The following is a 19,154-nucleotide window of genomic DNA, read 5'->3' on the forward strand; positions in this document are numbered from 1 at the left end:
TTAGCCAAAGATCTAACTTACCAAAAGGTAGTTTCCTATGTTACAGGGGGATCTTTTTTCATTTATAACTTTTAAAAAATACATAATTTAGATCTTCACATAGAGGTGTGTTAGGAATTCATCACATATTATGACAATAAAGGATTATGTCTACACACTGGGATACACCTCAAAAGCATAAGAGCCATTCAGGTTTGAAGTCCCTAGAACCACTGCAGGAATATTCTGGATTATATGCTTGAGCTAGAAATCCAGCTTTCACACATTATGTGGAACACTGCATGTATGTGCAGTACACAGAGGAGCACCCACTAACTCCCATAGGAGCATGAGGAGCTGAAGCAATTTTCTTTATTTGAAGTACCACAAGTCTCTCAAATTTTCAGTTTGGAGACTACAAAAACTCTCAGTTCTGACATGCTTTTCGGTTAGAATATAGAGGCTCTCAGCTTCTTACAGCATCACGCAACAGCAAACGAACAACAGCAGGGTTCTCCATTTAATACATGTCCTCTCAAAACCATTTGGTAAGTGAAGAAAGCTAGTTTCTTTCCTGTCCAGGAGATGATGAGCAGGCACTCGCTATTCTCTATTGGCCTCCAAGGTCTCGAAATTATTTTACTTGAACAAGATAATGAGATGAGAGCTCATGACTGCACCTTGAGACATCTGAACAAGAATCTTGGGGGCAGTTTTGGGTGTCACCTTTCCCATTGTATTCCTGATCAGTTTCATTTTCTGACACTTTGCCCACTGCAAATGTGCACAGGTTGATCCTGCATGTTCTTCTTCCTTGTCCTACTCACATCTATTAAGACACAAGTGGAGGAAACTAATATACTGAGCAACCTGAACTTTTACAGATTGTGTGTATTAAAAAAAAAAACTTCACACAAAGTTGTATTCATTCGATCTCATTCATTCATTCACAAAAATCATGCTCAAAGCAGCTTACAAAACAAAGAAACAAAAACCAGGTATGCGCTACAATCAACCAGTTAGTCCCTAAGGTGCCATGGCAGTTTCTATCATTTTTTGCAGGCATCACTTATCACTCTACCCTTTAGCAGTTTTCGGCTTTGCAGCTAATTCCCCAGAGTCTGGATATAGTAGAAACCCTTCTGGCACAGAAAAACGCAAGGTAGCAGGGATTATCACTGAAAAGCAAAGTGGCGACACAGCTCAGGATTGGTTCCAAAATGAATTCAATAAGTTAGGAAGGAGAATGCTGAGTAGGACAATGCAATTGTGTTCTCAGCACTGGCGCCTGCTACATAGTCTGTATTTATTTTCCAACACGATAAGCAGTTGCTCATCCCCCAGCACTAACATTCGTCCATTTCGCTGAGCAGATATTTCAAGTTTAAATAAGCCTAAACCTCCGTTCGTAAAGAGATGAATGGCTGCAGTGGAAGCACCAAGTGCTCTGCATTGATTACATAGTAAGCAAGATTGATCTAGCCTGTGGTGCTGTGTCTTAACCGCCAACCGTGCGCACACACACACACACACACACACACACACATCATGCATGTATATATAAATACTTCCTAGTGGTACGGAAAAGACACCCTCAACCTGCCTCTGACTGTCACTCTGCAATCCCAATTTGCCAGAAAACAAGCAATGGTGGCTGTTAGCAAAGTAGTCATCTCTCAAGGGAACTCAAAACTCTAGGATAATGCCATAAGTTGTGAGGTTATGCTCAATGTCACAGCTAAGAAAGAAAGAATGACTAAATTATAAACGGACAATGGAAAGGTAAGTGGAAAACAAATCAGCTGAGCGATCTGAAATCATCTTCTGTTGGTTCCCCTTTCATATTGCAGGTTCGATCGCCATATGGGACAAGTGCATATTCCTGCGTTGCATGGGATTGGACTACTAGATGGTCCAAAGGGTCCCTTTTCAACTCTACAATTCTATGATTCTATGACTCCAGTGTTCTAAGACTACACACACACACACACACACACACACACACACACACAGGTGCAGTAGATGGGCAGCAGGAAAACTGACTAGGGAAGGGCCATCTAGTCCAACCCCCTACAATGTAGGAATCTCAACTGGATCATACATGACAGTATAGACATCACCTATATGTGAGAATCTCTCCACAGGCGGTTCTGCGTTAAGATAACATCTCTAAAGGCAAATCTTTTTTCACAATACCTCTAACCAATATCTTCTGTTTACTCAGGACTTCTCTGGCCTATAGCATAACCATTGTGCATTACTGCCCAGATGTTGCTCAAGTGTTTTTATGCTGTTTGTGGAGATGACATTCACCACCTAGATAAATTTCTTTGCTGTGTGCTGTACAAGACTTAAAATAATCTGCTATGATGTCTTGTTGATACTGATACTAACCACGGTTAAAAGATTGTTAGATAGATTTGCATGCAAGAGGAGAAACACCAAAGAAAGGAAGAGGGGCCATGCAATCCTATGGCTAATAGTGATCCTTAGCCAGAGTTAATGAATCAAGAATATTGCATTGCAACTGGGACTGTTTTCTTAGGGCCACCCGAGAACCTCAAGGAAGTCATGGCCCTTTTGGGCAGGGGGCATTCTGCAGCTTCTCCCTACCAACACAGGGTCCATTTTCAGACTACACAAAACCCAATGCACGATCCAGATGCAAAATGAGACTCTGCTGTTTGTCCTGACATCACAACTTTGAGTCGGATTCAACTAAGCAGTCCTGCCAACAGGAACCTGCTCAAGGACCTCCACCAGTGCAACGGGGCTTTCCCACCCTCTCCTTCTCCTTCCTTTCCCCCAGATTGGCTCAAGGGGGTCAGGAGAGCCCTGGAACAGCGCATGGGGCAGGGAGAGACAGATTATTCCTGCAGAAATGCTTGTGCTGATGGGACAATCTCTTTAGCGCTATGCTGAATTTTCCCCAGAATTATTACTTTTATTATAATAATTTCATTATTTATACCTCACCCATCTGGCTGGGTTTCCCCAGCCACTCTGGCCGGCTTCCAGCAGAATATAGAAACATAATAGATCGTTAAACGTTAAAAACTTCCCGGCGCAGGAACTTTTTCAAGAGGTTGCCTGCCACCTATCACGGTCGTGACACAGACAATCTTTTGATCATCACTCCAACATGGGAGAAAGCACTATTCACCGAGCGTTGTTATTTTGTGCTCAATAAATATATTACACAGGTGGCCCCTCCGAGACACGATACATGGGGAGGAGTTACTTTGACAACTCTCCCTTCTCCCTCTCTCCCCTTGGTGCCAGTTATGTAACCATCATCGAGGGGAAAGCACAGAACAAGCGGATCCCTTCTCTATTGTGAGAGCAAGCAGGTGTCATTTTCACCACCGCACAGTGTCTCTTAGGAACATCACTTCATATTAGAAATTAAATGAGAAGAAAGTTTTTTACCTTGGTCAGGGCTGGACGTCGAGGGGACGTTTCCGACGCCAAGACACCATAACCACTTCTTTTTGAAAAGCAAGAACCAGCGTTCAAATTTTAGGCACTTTTATTGTCTTATTAAAGTGATTCAAATACCATGCCTTGCTACTGTGTCTGAAATTATGCCATCTGTACCAAGGTGTTTTGAAAACTCAATTTTAAAAAAGATAACTTACAAGACAACAACAACACAGATTCGGCACCAGCCCAGGTTTGGAAGGCACTGTTTGTTTTGAAAGAGATCAACACTCCTAAGCACCCTATCACATTTGGGGCTCTTGGGATTTTGTCTCCCAAACTTTGGCTTTTGTTGGGGATGGGAATATCCAAGTGCAAAGCTATTGCTAGCATGGCGAGGCTTGCAGTGGGGTGCCTCATTGGTAGGAAGGTATAGTGTTCAAAAGAAGGTATGCAAAGACAGACTGAAAGGCAAGCGAGGTGAAGAACCAGGCTGATAGTACCTACAAGCAAATCAAAGTGCAGCTGTCTTCTGAAATGCACACCTTTCCAAGTTGTGCAATGCAGTTCTCCACAAAAAAATGCATGCAAAGACACATCTATTTGGGGAAAGTGTGTATAAATATGTTCATGGAAAGTATAAAAGTGCATTATTTTAGGGGGAAATTACATGCAAGAAACGCTCCCTAATATGCCGACAAATTTTCACGAGACTCTTATTTATAAAAAGAATCATATTGGCAAAATGAACTTAAGACTGGGGGGGGGGGGACGAGAAACAGATATAGACAGATAAGTCCCTCCTCATTCTATTATCCTGATCCTGTTACTGTTGTTTCCTCAACACTTTCTTGTGTTATAGAACAAGCAAGTCAGGAGAAAATTAGCACAAAATGTGATTTCCTACTGCAGAGAGTTATAAGCCGAGTTAGATTGCAATCAAGCCTTCAGTCTCTCTCTATCTCAGAACAATGGTAGGAAAACAATTCCCCACCACCATCATTTGGAAGGAATAAACATGATTCCCAGCTATCTGTTGGGTTGGAGCCAATGGCATTTTGGTCCCTTCCAACTTGGGGCATCTTCACGTGTGAACTTCCTGCAGAAATGGAAAGTGTGGGTAACCATGGAGGAGGGGGTAGGGAAGGAACATCATCAGCAATAATTTGTACAGTTGTGCCATGGGAATTCCACTCTCCTGCCTGTTCATGCATGCCCAAACCTGTTGTATGGACTACTAAGGATCTTATGAATTTCGAACAGGGGAAAAACTGCCAAACAAAAAACAAAAAAGCCACAAATTATACCAGCAGGGCTACACTGCTCACTGAGCCTCCTTATATCCTCATTATGGCCTACACAATTTTGCATCTAGCATAGAGCATATACAATTCACATTTCACATCATAGCAAGTGAGCAAGTCTTATTCAGATCAGATGAAATAAGCCACGGGTATCTAACCTGTGATACAGGTACCATAAAGGGCACAATCAAAGAGGGGGTTAAGCACACCTGGTTAAGAATAACTGAGTTCATGGACCAGGTTAATGGTATATATACTGTATACTATCTTTGTACAGGCAGATTTCTCCATGTTCTTGCTTGCTTCTCCAATGCTACACTGTGCTTGCCTCCCCAGCCTAGTAGACTAAAAGCAAAAGCACTTTGAGAAATAGTGGGCTTGTAGCATGCGCTAGGGCAGGCATGGCCAAACTTGGCCCACCAGATGTTTTGGGACTACAACTCCCATCATCCCTAGCTAACAGGACCAGTGGCCAAGGATGATGGGAATTGTAGTCCCAAAACATCTGGAGGGCCAAGTTTGGCCATGCCTGCACTAGGGTCACCCTGCCTTATGCTTGCTATGGATTTGACTTGTGGCATACTTAACCAAAAAAAGGTTGGCACCACTGAGCTAAGGAAATCCGGGGCAGACCACATGCCAGCTCGATCCATAACTGCTGGCAGCGATCACATCTGCAGCACTGCTCAAACTAATAACAGCATCAGGCTCCATCCAGTTTCAGGAACAAGCTGCCAAAGCAAACTGGGACTTCCTATTTCTCTTTAGCAGAGAAGCTCCATCCGCTCAGGTAACTACAGAAGCTCCATTTTACACAATGGAGCCTCTTAGACATTACAGAATCTTTACATTTGGAGATTCCAACTTAGCAACACAAATCTACACAGGGCTTGAGTACATTACCAGCATTGATCATGGCCCTCTATATGAGCAAATCTACTTCCTTCTGAACATCAGGGTGTTTTTAGGGTCATACAAAAGCAGAAGGCTGAATGCCAATAACCAGGATAAACTTCTTAATACTGACAATGCAAACCTCAGCTTTTGCTTGCTCGCTAGCTCCTCCTTCATTTTAGGGTACTGGGTGAAGAGCCAGCTCCTTCAGGCAACTGAATGCTGTACAGCTTTCCTACTTTGTCCCCGCGGCCGTTCTTGTACCTGCAGATCACCCTGGGGCTGGATTTCTATGTAGCTAACACATGTGCCGTGGGGATTGGTGTTTGTGCTGTTTTTAAGGCATGTTACATAATGTGATATTAAAGCATATATTATTATACATATTTCCCTAACTCTGGAGAATAACATGCGTAGTCGGGTAATTACACAAACACACACACATACTTCCAACCACAGCTGACTGTAATCCTAGATTTATTAATCTGCAAGGATGGATCATTGCCACATTTGCTTCCCTTGAACATACTTGGCAATCCTCCAGATCCAGGAAATTTGCCACACACAATCCCTGCTAGTTTATGCCACAGTATTAACCCCCCACACACACACCCTACCCCTCAAGTATACCAGTAGGAAGTGGCACTTATTGGCGCAATGCTCAGGCATGTGTAAGAAACAGACAAATCTGAACCTCCGAAAAGACACAAGGATTCACTAAAGCTCAAGGCATCTATACACGGTGCTCAGAGCCCAAATTCTCCCAGTGATAGAACAAGCCTAGCAGAAAGGAAGAGGTCCTCATTTCCATAATATATATTGTCATTTAATGCAGCTCATCTGCCTTAAGCTCACACACATAGGCAACCTCAGAAGCCTTCTGTACATTAGCAGCTCGGGAAAACATGCAGGAAAGGAAGGGAAAAGCCATCTTGAATTCAAACGTTAGAAAAGAGAAATAAATAAAAAGCGCAAACGGTAAACTTACTTTGCCACTTTTGGCTTGCTGGGACATCCACAAATCTGTCTGTTTAAAAAGCATCTTGGCTAAGATTGCAGTGCAGCACTTGGAACCTTGAACAGCAACTTCCAATGCTGCTATCCAGAGAGAAGCAGAGAGCAATAGAGAGAGTGCGCACAGCGCAACGCTGCAGAAAGAGAGAGAGGGGGAGAGAGAGAGAGGCAGAGGAACAGCAGAGTGAAGCACCAAGCCACTGATTAATTCAGCCTGTTGCCAGTCACACTGCTGCATGCTGGATATGGGGTAAGGAGGGGAGGGATGAGAAAGGAGAGATGAGGATGTCCTTTAGGATCACATCCCCCTGGGTTTGGGAGGCTGCATTCAAAAGCCAGATAGCCCAAGAAATACACCTGTACAGAAGGCAGAGATGGTATACGCTGAAGCACAAGATGATGCTAACAGAGAACAGGTCTGGGAAAACATATGATACTGCAAGGAAAAGCCAGCTTAGGAGTTGAGAACTCTCATGGACGGTCCCATATTAAAAAATGTAAAACAGTGCACTTATGAACACAAAACCCAAAGGTGTCAAGCTGTGCATTCTGAAAGCTAATTACATATTTCAATAAAAATCCACAACCAAAACAACCAGGCCTTCTGTTTGCTGAGCTACACTGATATGCCTTGCTCCCTCCTGAACGACCTCTTGCTCCCAGCAGGACTTCCCAGCAGCAATCAGGATGGAGAGCAGCAGAAAGTCCCCCCTCCAAGTATCAAATATTCATAGCCTCTCAGGAGGAGACTCCTGCAGAAGGTGCAGTGCAGGTTATTAATAGCAATCTATTGTGTCTGGGGCTTGCCACTTACCCAGAGCTGGGCAGCAGCAGCAATGGAGGAGGGACAGGCAGAGGAAACTGGGCCAACGGAGACAAAGAGTTCAATGCATGTGCCCCAAAAACCCAAAGGGAGGGGAGGAGCAAAACAAAGGTAAGTAGTAATAATAATAAAAAGAATCACAGTAATGACAGGAGCCAAGCCCTTTCTGTACCACAGACAACCTCAATCTAAGCATGCAGTATAGGTACATCCCTGTGTGTGGAGTACTATTTACCATCACCTCTCCTTCCTTTCCTTTACAGTAGTGCTTGTATGTCTTAATTCTTGCTTGATACTATGGTCCAAGTTAAACAAGATCTCAATCCTGTTGCAAAAATGGCGTCTAAAATAACAGAGCAAGGCTTGGATACCTGTCCTGTCCTGCACACGGGGATACCAATCCAATTTTGACAAAATGACTCTCGTCCTTTCCACCTTAAGACCTGCACAGAACCCCTATTTGCTACTTCTCTCCCTCTCCCTTGCCTTTTGATTACATCTGATGAAACATTCTGGAGAACTCAAAAAAGCTTGGTCGTAAGTTTGTGACTTTTTGGCTTGTCCCAATGAAGGTATTACACTTTGGGATTCTTTTCTGACGGACCTGCAAAGTTGCTTTGTATTTTTTTAGATGTTTCTCAATAAACAATAAGGAACCCAGGTGGCGCTGTGGGTTAAACCACAGAGTCTAGGCCTTGCTGATCAGAAGGTTGGCGGTTCAAATCCCTGTGACGGGGTGAGCTCCCATTGCTCGGTCCCAGCTCCTGCCCACCTAGCAGTTCGAAAGCACATCAAAGTGCAAGTAGATAAATAGGGACCGCTCCAGCGGGAAAGTAAACGGTGTTTCCGTGCGCTGCTCTGGTTTGCCAGAGGCAGCTTTGTCATGCTGGCCACATGACCTGGAAGCTGTCTGCGGACAAATACCAGCTCCCTCGGCCTATAGAGCAAGATGAGCGCCGCAACCCCAGAGTTGGACACGACTGGACCTGATGGTCAGGGGCCCCTTTACCCTTTACCTTTACAATAAACAAGCTACAAACAAATTGTGACCCAGAACAGTGGGAACTCAACCTAAGAGTTTTAAGACATCTCTAATGGGCAGTTTTTTCATATATAAAATAAAATTTGATTATTTCCTATGAATGAATCACAAGACAAGATAGATTTTTTCCCCAACTGAAAGCACAAATGCACCTAACTTCTTCTTAAATAGACATGACTGAACTATTCTTTCATTGTGTACCTTTTGTTGTTGTTTAGTCGTTTAGTCGTGTCCGACTCTTCGTGACCCCATGGACCAGAGCACGCCAGGCACTCCTGTCTTCCACTGCCTCCCGCAGTTTGGTCAAACTCATGTTCGTAGCTTCAAGAACACTGTCCAACCATCTCATCCTCTGTCGTCCCCTTCTCCTTGTGCCCTCAATCTTTCCCAACATCAGGGTCTTTTCCAGGGAGTCTTCTCTTCTCATGAGGTGGCCAAAGTATTGGAGCTTCAGCTTCACGATCTGTCCTTCCAGTGAGCACTCAGGGCTGATTTTCTTAAGAATGGGTAGGTCTGATTTTCTTGCAGTCCATGGGACTCTCAAGAGTCTCCTCCAGCACCATAATTCAAAAGCATCAATTATTCGGCGATCAGCCTTCTTTATGGTCCAGCTCTCACTTCCATACATCACTACTGGGGAAACCATAGCTTTAACTATACGGACCTTTGTCGGCAAGGTGATGTCTCTGCTTTTTAAGATGCTGTCTAGGCACCACTGTGTACCTAGGCACCACTAAACGCTCCAGTCCCAATTAAGCATACACCACACTGCACAAATTTCCACACTTTGAACTGTCAAGGTGGTTATGCAGATGACAAGACCCCCAAAAGATTTTTTTACACCCATGTGTTTCTCAAGTTAGTGGACAGCCAGCATAGAATAAAAGTTAAGAGTATCAGTCAAACTAGAGACCCCCAACTCAAAATTCCCACTCAGCCACAAGCCTGTTATATGACAGAAGTAGGAAGCCTGTAAACTGGGTACCTTATTAACTCTGCCTGGCCTCCTCATTTGGCTCATGAGGCCATTGCAGTCGTGACCCTCACTTGACATTCTGCATGATTTCAGGTGTGGGGCAGTTAAAGGGAGTTTGCAAGCACCGCCGATCAGCTGTTTGGCAGTGCCTGCAAAAGTCCTCAGCATGAAGGTTACTCTAAAAGGCAGTGAGTGGCCCAACTTCATACAGCAGAGCTGAGGGAAACTGGATCCGGCCAGTGGGCCAGATTGTTATCTTGCCTACCCACCTCCATGGTTTGACAGGTGACCCATTTTTGCCTTCATGCTTTGAAATCAAAGGAGAGCAAGAAAGACCATTCATTTGAGGAGCTGATATTCCCCCCCTTAGAAAGGAGAGGTTCCAGCTCAGTGGCAGAACTCATGCTCTGAACGGATAAAAGCCCTGGTATATAGAATCACTGATTCTGCATTATATTTCCATTTGAAATTATGGAAGATCTGCTAGTCAGGGGTTACAAGTCTGACACTCCACACAAGGCTGCTCCTTCTATAGGCACCATGAAGCGGTGAGTCCTGACCCAGGCTCTCTGTTGTGTGGCGAAAAAATATCACACCCACCCACCCCACTATTTCAGAAATTAAAGTTTCTGCATATGGAACTCCTAAGGGGACAGCTGAAGGAAAGGAAAGCATTCGTGGTGCTGGTTGCAAGAAAGAAGCCAGCAGCGAAGGGAGGGGGAAGAAAGAAGGGAGGCAGCATCTTTCTCCAGGGCATTGTGTTTCCTAGACAACATACTCTTTAACTGCACAAAAGGAACAAAGTGTCTTGCACAGCACAAATTCCCACCACCACCACCCCACTTTCCTGAATACAATTCCTAGTAAGTAATTAAGCAGCTAAAAACACAGCTACTTGTTGTAACTGGGACACTACCAAGGAAAAGGGAAGTAACACCCCAGGAGCTGGGACTGGGAAACACTCGTACTCCTACAAAACATACACAAAATTCAGCAGGTGGGCTTTTTATAGCAATGCCACTGGCAGACTTTTCTGAAATCTCTCTCACCATCTTGAATGAGCACATGCTGGCACCTCAGACTGTAAAGTCACAGGAAGTTCTCCGATGCGGACATCTCAGCTTAACAGAATAGAGCAGCCTTATTTTATTTTTTTTGAAATGGGAAGAATAGCCTTTTTAACTCTCTTTGGCAGTTGCCTTAACAGAATTTTCTCCTAGCTTTGCTTGGTTTTAAAAAAAAAAAAAAGCTCTCAGTTCACTTCGATTCCAAGCAGGTGCCATGCAGAATATAATCACTTTGCAATACAAAAGCATTCCACTTGCTAGAGGGTAGACCTAAGAACATAAGAAGAGCCTTTGCAGGATCAGGCCAACGGCTCATCTTGTCCAGCATCCTGTTCTCACAGTAGCCAAACAGATGCCTATGACAAGCCTGGCAGTAGGATCTGAGGGGCAACAGCACTCTCCCTGCTTGTGATTCCCAGCAACTGGCATTCAAAGACATATGTACTACCTATAACAGGGGAATGAGAACATAGCCATTGTGGTTAGCAGGCACTGGTAGCCTTATCACCCATGAGTTAGTCTAGTCCTCTTTTAAAGCTCTCCGGTTTGGTGGCCATCACTACCTCCCGTGAGAGCCAATTCCATTGCTGAACAATGCGCTGTGCAAAGTATTGTCTGTCCTAAATCTTCCAAAATTCTGTCGTCCCTGTGTTCTGCTATTATGAAGGGGGGACTTTTCTCTATCTTCTAGTTTCTGGATATCCACGTCCATGCCGCCTCTTCCTTGCCTGCTCTCTAAACTAAAAAGCCCCAAATGCTGCCATCTTTCCTTATAGGAGAGTTGTTCCATCCCCTTGATCATTTCCGTTGCCCTTCCTGAAACATCTCCCAGCTAAAAAGCAGCGTGCGTGTGCATATTGTGTGTGAGAGAGGTGTTAAGTCCAGTAGAAGAAAAGTGGAGTGCTATTTCTCAAGTGGCAGCTATCCCAAGGGAAAGGCAGGGGACGCACCATTGATTAAAATAAGAGATGAAAGGATGGGGGAGATGTCTGAAGAGGTTAAGGCACTTCGTTGCCGCTTCTGTTCACATTGTGAGCAGCATGAAAAATAAGGGCATGAACTCTAGCAAAAGGCACAGCCCTGTATTGCTTTGCATCCGCTCATGACTACATGACCTTGATATGTGTCTGTGCCTCATCAATTACTTGCATGTGGAGCTTGCACAAACGTAAGCTGTATCAAGGTAATTCTACAGAAAGCACAATATGGTAAGGGGAACAGCAGCACATTAAAATGGGATGGATTGGTCAAGACGAAGTAGAAAGGTGCAGAACTTTTAAGATCCAGACACAACAAAGTAAGGGAGGCAGAGGTGCAGGTGGTGATATTCAGTATGATAGACAAGTCAAATTAGATAGTGTGGTAGGGGAAACTGGTAAAAGCACACAGCTCATTCACACTAAACCACAGTTTATTTTAACTATGCTTTAATTTGGCATGCAAACCAGGCTACTATTGGATGCATGCATTCCAGTACTAAAGAACAGTGGACTCCAATTAAAAAGAAAAAGACTGCAAAAAGCCATGGAAAAAGCAGATACACTGGATAATGGAAGAAAGAACTTGCATTGGTGATTATATTGTTCATCCCAATCACCACTACCAATGGGATTTATTACAGTACTCATTATTGCAACAATGGGGCTTTCCATGAAGAGAAATTGTCCTTTTCCCTGCGCTGTTGTTTCATCACAGAGAAAATAAAATGATCCAGAACAGTGACATAATGGGAACAGTGACATAATGGCTCCTTTTAAAACCTATGCTAAACCATAGTTTAGTTTAGTGTGATGTGAAGGAGCGGAGGTGAGCCTTGGGCTTCCACATTCAGTCCCTCCCTGGCACAGGTGGGAGTTGTTTAGAAGCTTGTGCTTCTGTTTTTGTTCAACCACAGCCTGTTGTGTCCCCTACAGCAATAAATTGTGGCTACATTAATTATGCTTTTGTTTTTGTTTTTTTCAAAAGGCAATTTCATCTACTTCCTAGTTCAGCCTCAGCTGCTGAAGTAAATCCGCTACTACAGCACCTGTGATCAGGGCCCCTCCAGTAGCTGATTTTAAAACCTCTAAGAAAGAAGAATTCACCACCTTTCAAGGCAGGCTGTTGCACTGTCATACAGCTTGAACCAGGAAATAATTTATTACATTTAGATTAAATCATTTCTCTCATGATTTGAACAATAGAAAAGCAATCTGCTCCATGATCTATGTCAGGGGTAGGCAATCTAAGGCCCATGGGCCAGATGTGGCCCAATCGCCTTCTCAATCCGGCCCGCAGATGGTCCAGGGATCAGCGTGTTTTTACATGAGTAGAATGTGTCCTTTTATTTAAAATGCATCTGTGGGTTATTTGTGGGGCCTGCCTGGTGTTTTTACGTAAGTAGAATGTGTGCTTTTATTTAAAATGCATCTCTGGGTTATTTGTGGGGCACAGGAATTCGTTCATATTTTTTTCCAAAATATATGGTCTGAGGGATGGTGGACTGAAAAAGGTTGCTGACCCCTGATCTATGTGGTGGCCCTTCAAATATCTGAAGATGGCTATTCTATAATCTCTAAATTTTAAAATCTCCAAAACAGGGTGGATTTGATTTAAATCACGATTTAAATCACGATTTAAATCACTAGTCAGTAAGGCTTGATTTAAATCATAGTTTTCTACATAAAGACTAATTCTTGCTGGTATAACTTTAATATGCAAGTAGATGAAGATTTTTAGAATAACAACTTTTCATATTAGTTTTTTTATCCCCAGTTTAATGGGTTATTCATATTTGGACAACTTTACTGTTGTACTTAGGAAGGAGAAAAATAATCATTACCTTAATAATAACAATTTAAATAGATTTATTCAACTGAAACAATAACATTACAGCATATGTTATTTGCTTAAACAAACATCCATGTTTGTTAACTAATTTGGCTAAACAAAAACAATATATATATATTTTAAGACTCTCAGCCCAGCTTACACATGAAAAACGTAAAAACTGTCCACTCCAAACAATCAGAAAAATATTGTTTCTATTCTATTCACTGAACTTCTTGAAACTTAGAACTGAAGGGGTTGTTTCTGTATTCATAGGTTTGTAGAACAATAGGATTAAGGTCTTTTTCTCAACTCTGTTCATGTTATAACATTTTTGCTGTGAAGAAGAGGCATGTGATCTCTGTTGAGTCAAATTCAGTTTTGAGAACTGCAAAAGTAAACCAAGCATCTGTGATAATATCTTGTAGGCAGAGAAACTGCCCAATAATCTTACAAAAACCTCTGGAAGAGCATGACATTGTGAATGGATTAATGGAATTTATTTACCCAAAAAATTAAACATATACAACCTTATTCTACATAATTAAAAAACTAATCTTTATTTCATGATGGAATAACCTTTGGATGGTAATATATTTTCCTCAAAAAGCATTTTATTTTAAAAAATCCTATTTAAATAAAAAAAATCGATTTAAATAAAAAAAAATCCGATTTAAATAAAAAAAAATCCGATTTTTTTGATTTTTTTTTAAAAATCATTGATTTTTATCCACCCTGCTCCAAAATAAATATACCCAGCCCCTTCAGCCTTTGCTCACAAAACCTGATCACCAGGTTCCCTGCTCTACTCTGGATGTTACAATATGCCAGTGTTTTTTTTAAGCTGCAGTGTCCAGAACTGTGAGTCCTGATCAAAGAAGAACAGAGTGATACCTTGAATTCTCATGCAATCTAGAATTGCACTAGCCTTTTTAGACACCAGACCACACTACTGACTCACGTTTAGCAAGTGCACTCCCATATCCTTTTCAAATGTGCTGTTAAGTCATTTGTCACCCATCCTGTATCTTGACATCTGAGTCTTCCCACCAGAGAGCAGAACTTTACACTTAAGTCTGCAAAACTTCATTTTGTTGCTTTTGGCTTAGTTTTCCATCCTGTCAAAATAATTTTAACCCTGCTTTGAAGTTGGCTTGTTTCACACAAACTTAACTGTTTTTTGGTCCAGACAACACGACAAGCTGCTATTGAGCAAAAAGCAGACGTTTCCAAAATCTCTATCTGAACCAGAGTTAAACTGAGAGGAAAAACAGCAAAACTGGATTTGCTAACTGCTATCCCAGAGAGGGGACTCTTTCTTCTTGCCAGCATTAAACAGAATGAGGAATCAGAACAGATAACTTGCTGGTTAAATTGAATTTCAAAGATTTCTGAATGACCTCTTAGGATATTTGCTCTCTTGTTCTGCAATGTCTGGTTCTTAGCCAGGACTGGATGCCAAGCTGCACCACATCTAAGCAACGGTTATTCTCAGCCACTATTGGCAGTGGAACTGTGTGGATGGCAGAGACTAGACAATAAACCCCTTATCTTTCAGAGTCTCAGGTTCTCTGACAATGCAGCTGTGAAGATTGGGTTTCTTCAGCCCCACAATACTTCCTGCGCCATTTTTTTTTTTGCCAACTTGGCCAGTACCTCTAAAAAAATGCACTTTGATGTTTTTAAGTTACATCAGGTGAGCCACATAGTCACTAGTGAATCATCCTGTACACTCAGTAAAAAAACCACACACACACAAAAATGCACCATCTCAGGGTAGAAATGAACTGGCAACCAGTGCAATTGTTTTAAGACCGAGATTATGTGAGTTCTAAACTGAACTGTAGCCAATAATCTGGCTGCTGCATTTGAGACTTGCTGAAGTTTTGTGTTATCTTCAAAGGCAGCGCCATGCAGCACAGTGTAATAATCCAATCGTGCCAGAGCATTGAGTACTACAGCAATCATCTCTGCTCAAAAGGAAAGCTGGAAAACCGGCTATAAGTGAAAAAAGCCACCTGAGTCTCCCATAACAATGCTGGATCCAGAGATATCCCCAAACTATGAGGAAGTAACGATGACAGAGAAGTAATATTTCTTCACTCTCTTCATAGAAATACATGCTTGGTTCCTAAACAGACATGCCCCATATTGCACAAAAAGGTTTTACGTTTCAGTTGTTCCAAGAAAATGCCACCACTGTCTGAGATCATGAAAGCATTTCTACAAGGTACAGTAATTGCTGTATATCTCACACTGATCAATACCAAAATGGGTCACTGAGCCATTATTAGCAAGCTTCGTTAGGTTTATTGAGATGCAGCATACACTATTGTTCGGTTAGTAGGGCAAAAGATGTACAAAATTCAAGAGGAGAAAATGTCCTGAGTCCTAAAGAGACATCATGGAGGGGCTGAGGGTCAGGACTGGAGGAAGAAGAGTCAGAGGATCATTTTGTTGATGACTTTGGGGCATGGCCCAGTGGGTATGGAGGGGCTGTGCCAGGACCTCAAGAGGGGGGTGGAGTTACAAATGAGGAGTCAGATCCTGGGGAGGGTCTCAGTGGTGTAATCTGTCAGCACTCTGCTTTACCCCCTTCTTCATCACACAAGCACCTTGTACCCACTTCACACCATGCTTCTGTGCTTTTTTCACCTCTGATCTTGGCACCCACCCACCCACCCCCCGCACTGCTGGAGCCTGCCTTTAGCCCATCCTCCCAGGAGGACTCAGACACTTAGTTTGGTTTTGAGGAGCAGCTGTCCCCTTCTCCGTCACCTAGCTCATGGAGGTGCCAACATAGCCAAGAACAGACAGCTCAGGTCCAGCCTCCAGAAGTTCGCTTTTGCTTGCCCACTTGCCATGCTGAACTTGTGCCGCCCCATTCCCATATAACAGGAACTCAGAGGGTGTGCTGTTTTCTTGGATCAATGCCTTAGCCATGTATCTGCTGTGCCTTTGACCCTGTTTTTTCCTATATATCTACTGACCTGGGCATTAAAGATTATAGCAGAAGCCTTACTCCAAGTTCGAGTTCTTCATTCAGTGAGAGCCAAGACAGATATGCAGATTTGCCCCTAACCATACAGAGAAAGTACGCTACCAGAATTCCTCCATCCCTCATTATCTCAAAGTAACAGCTATAAGTAATGCACATACCCATTAACACAATACAGAACACATCATTTGGTGCAGTTTTTGATCCCATGCAAATGTCCAAATATCCCAGGGCAAAATTTTTGACTCTGTGGTAGCTTGATCATCCAGACTGACCTGCCAACCAAGAAGGCTTTTGCCACACTTTAGATGTAAATGCATCAAAGAATGTGTGGCCGAACAACATATTTATTTATCCATCTGCAAAGTAAAAATCTCAAGATTCATTCTCTCTCTCTCTCTCTCTCTCTCTCTCTCTCTCTCTCTCTCTCTCTACCCCACATAGTTATGGGACTTAATTGTACAGCATTCCCCAACCTAGTCTCTTCCTACAGACTACAACTCCTATCAGTTCCAGACAGAATGGCCAATGGTCAGGGACGATGGTTGTTGCAGTCCAACAATATCTGGAGAACACTAAAACACATGGAGGGCATGTGATTAAGGAAGGCTAGCCTCTGACTGAAGTAGCTGTGAGGGGGCAGAGCATTGGGCAAGGTTTCTATTGATCAGCAAGTTTGTGTCTTGGAGTTCCCTCTAATCCTCCAACCTTCAGAGTTTATTACTGTCCTTGTGATTTTTCCTTCCTGTTCCCAGGCTGCTCACTTTTTTAAAAGCAAGTCAGCGCATGTTGCACAATGAGGGCTGGATTTCCAAAGAAAAGGGCAGTGATACCCCAACAGTTGTAGCCACATCCTCTTTTAATGCGCACACAAGAACATCTCACAATACAGCACAATGAGATCACAAAACACACCTGTGAGAGAAGTGTTAATGCCAAGGCTGTAATTGGCATTCCTCATCCCAAACATTTTCCTATTGCCCCTACCAAATAGCCTGTCCTCGCCACACAACTATTGCAATTGCAAAATTACTTTAAAACAAACCAACAACAACACGCCATGGGTGATTTAAAAACTCCAATAGTTGAATTGTTCCCACTTCATCTGGTAATAGGTAGCAGATACACTACCCAGGGATAAGCTATGCCTGTTCAGATCAGGATATGCACCTGCCTCAAGATACCAAGGATAAAGCTAGATTGAGCATATTCAGCTAATAAAAGGATGCTACCCTTTCACATTGCTAACACATTATTCAGTCTGGCACTTGCAGTGCTACGTAGACCTAGAAAGTATGATTCCTCTACTAGGATCCCCAAGGTGGACTCCATAGGAACTATGGGCACCCTCAGACATCAAAGCCCCTGCCTGTCCTAATTTGCTTGTTTCTTTATTTTAAAGAGACTTTTTCCAGGGGTGTTTCCTGTTTGGGGGAAGGTGTGCTGCCTCCTTTTTTTGTCTATGCTCAAAAAGGACCCCTTTTTGAGGACCCCTATTCCACACAACCCATATGAACAAGATGAACTGTCCTAAAATACACATGCTTGGATCAGATTGAACAAAGCATAAGGAATGCCAAAGGATAAGGGATGCCATCCTACCAGCATTCCATATAAAACAATCTCTCTGGAAAGATGCAGGTTAGGAAGCCATGGAGAAAGCATAAACAGTAATACTTAATTCCTAAATGCACAGCCAAAACAAGACTCCACCTGACATCAAAAGTCCCTTTCTACCAACAAAAGGCAGTCTGTCTTGGGATTTGGTTTCATGGGCTTTCTTCTGAAGCAATAAATCCAGAAGTAGGTTTGTGAAATAAAATAGATTCACACACCAGTTCTTCTAGCATTTCTCTCTCCTGTTTTTCTGCTTTCCCCCCTTTTAATCACTGTATGACTCCATCACTGAGAACTTGGAATTTAGTGGACATTGATGTTTTCAAGGGATCACACTTGCCCCCATTCATTTGGAGGAAGAAGCAAGTTAACAAGTAGCTGGGTCACATACAATTGGCATCATTTCTGCAACAACTGTAGCCATGAAAAACTGTTAAAATCACAGAAAGTGGGCAAACAGCCTAAGATCATACAGTGGTACCTCTGGATACATACCCGATCCGTTCCGGGGTGCCATTCGGCCCCCCAAAAGTACGTATCCAGAGCTGCACTTCCACTGTGAAGTACACAGGACGCTTCTGCGCATGCGGCAGAACCCGGAAGTAAACACTTCCGGGTCCACTGCGTTCATATCCTGAAAGTACGCAACCTGCAGCGTACTTAACCCGAGGTATGACTGTATAAAGTTCTGTGCCATGGGCCTGATGGCTGTGGATAAAATCTTGAAAAGTGAAAAGAAGGCTCAAAAGCAGCTTTCCAAAGTTAATAATTTCAGAACTAATCTCATGGTTTTGTAAGTTTCACAGTGTGGCAACACAATCACACATTGATCATCCTTAATAAGAAAAAAGCAAGATCTTTGTTAACCAACTATTGCTGCCAGAAGAACAGCTTACATTCAAGTTCACAAGCTATATCTCTCAAGAAGTTCAACATATCCCACAGCAGTAACCCTTGGCATTCATCTTGTCCACGAGAACATTATGTAAACTGTGTTATATATGCTTATGATTACTCAGAAGTAACCTCCACAGTTGTAAAGGGGAAGTACTGTAGAGGAAAAACACACAGAAAGTAAATATGAATCTGGGTTTCCAGGTTCTCACCAGTGAAAGCCATTCTGATATTAAGAACACTTAACCACTCATCATCTTCCAACTAAAGTCAACCAGAAGCAAATTCAATAGAGAGATTCATCTAGAACAGGCATAC

General features: G+C 42.8%; 1 protein-coding gene across 5 annotated transcripts in view; it reads right to left on the reverse strand.

The window, feature by feature from the left end:
• TMEM94 (transmembrane protein 94) overlaps positions 1-19,154 on the reverse strand; it is a 72,225-nt gene that overhangs the window by 44,523 nt on the left and 8,548 nt on the right. The gene's annotated exons all lie outside the window — the stretch shown is intronic.

Source organism: Zootoca vivipara, chromosome 2 (assembly GCF_963506605.1).
Source record: "Zootoca vivipara chromosome 2, rZooViv1.1, whole genome shotgun sequence".
In the NCBI taxonomy this organism is placed as follows: Eukaryota; Metazoa; Chordata; class Lepidosauria; order Squamata; family Lacertidae; genus Zootoca; species Zootoca vivipara.